This window comes from Microtus ochrogaster, chromosome 10, assembly GCF_000317375.1.
Source record: "Microtus ochrogaster isolate Prairie Vole_2 chromosome 10, MicOch1.0, whole genome shotgun sequence".
Lineage (NCBI taxonomy): Eukaryota > Metazoa > Chordata > Mammalia > Rodentia > Cricetidae > Microtus > Microtus ochrogaster.
The window spans coordinates 61682779-61683164 of record NC_022016.1 but is presented as its reverse complement, the minus strand read 5'-3'; the positions used below and the strand labels follow the sequence as shown (position 1 = coordinate 61683164).

The 386-nt window shown below is 50.0% G+C and overlaps 1 protein-coding gene across 4 annotated transcripts in view; it reads right to left on the bottom strand.

Annotated features, from left to right (window-relative positions):
* Positions 1 to 386, bottom strand: part of Cap1 (cyclase associated actin cytoskeleton regulatory protein 1) — a 27679-nt gene that overhangs the window by 5737 nt on the left and 21556 nt on the right. The window lies entirely within an intron of this gene.

Below are 386 nucleotides of genomic sequence, written 5' to 3'. Positions count from 1 at the left end.
TTACACATTTTTTTTTCTTTTCTGAGACAAGGTCTCATGTATCCCAGACTGTCCTGGAAGTTACTATGTAGCAGAGGCATAGCCTTGAAATCCTGATCCTCAGATGTCTATCCCCTGGGATAACACATGTGTGAAGCACTCTACCGACTCCCGCAGCCTTGCATTTGTAGTGTGTGTGTCTGTGTGTGTGCGCATGCATTCGCATGACTCCCAGCGCCTTGCATTTGTGTGTGTGTGTCTGTGTGTGAGCGCATGCACTCGCATGACTCCCAGAGCCTTGCATTTGTGTGTGTGTGTGTCTGTGTGTGTGCGCATGCACTCGCATGACTCCCAGAGCCTTGCATTTGTAGTGTGTGTGTCTGTGTGTGTGCGCATGCACTCGCATG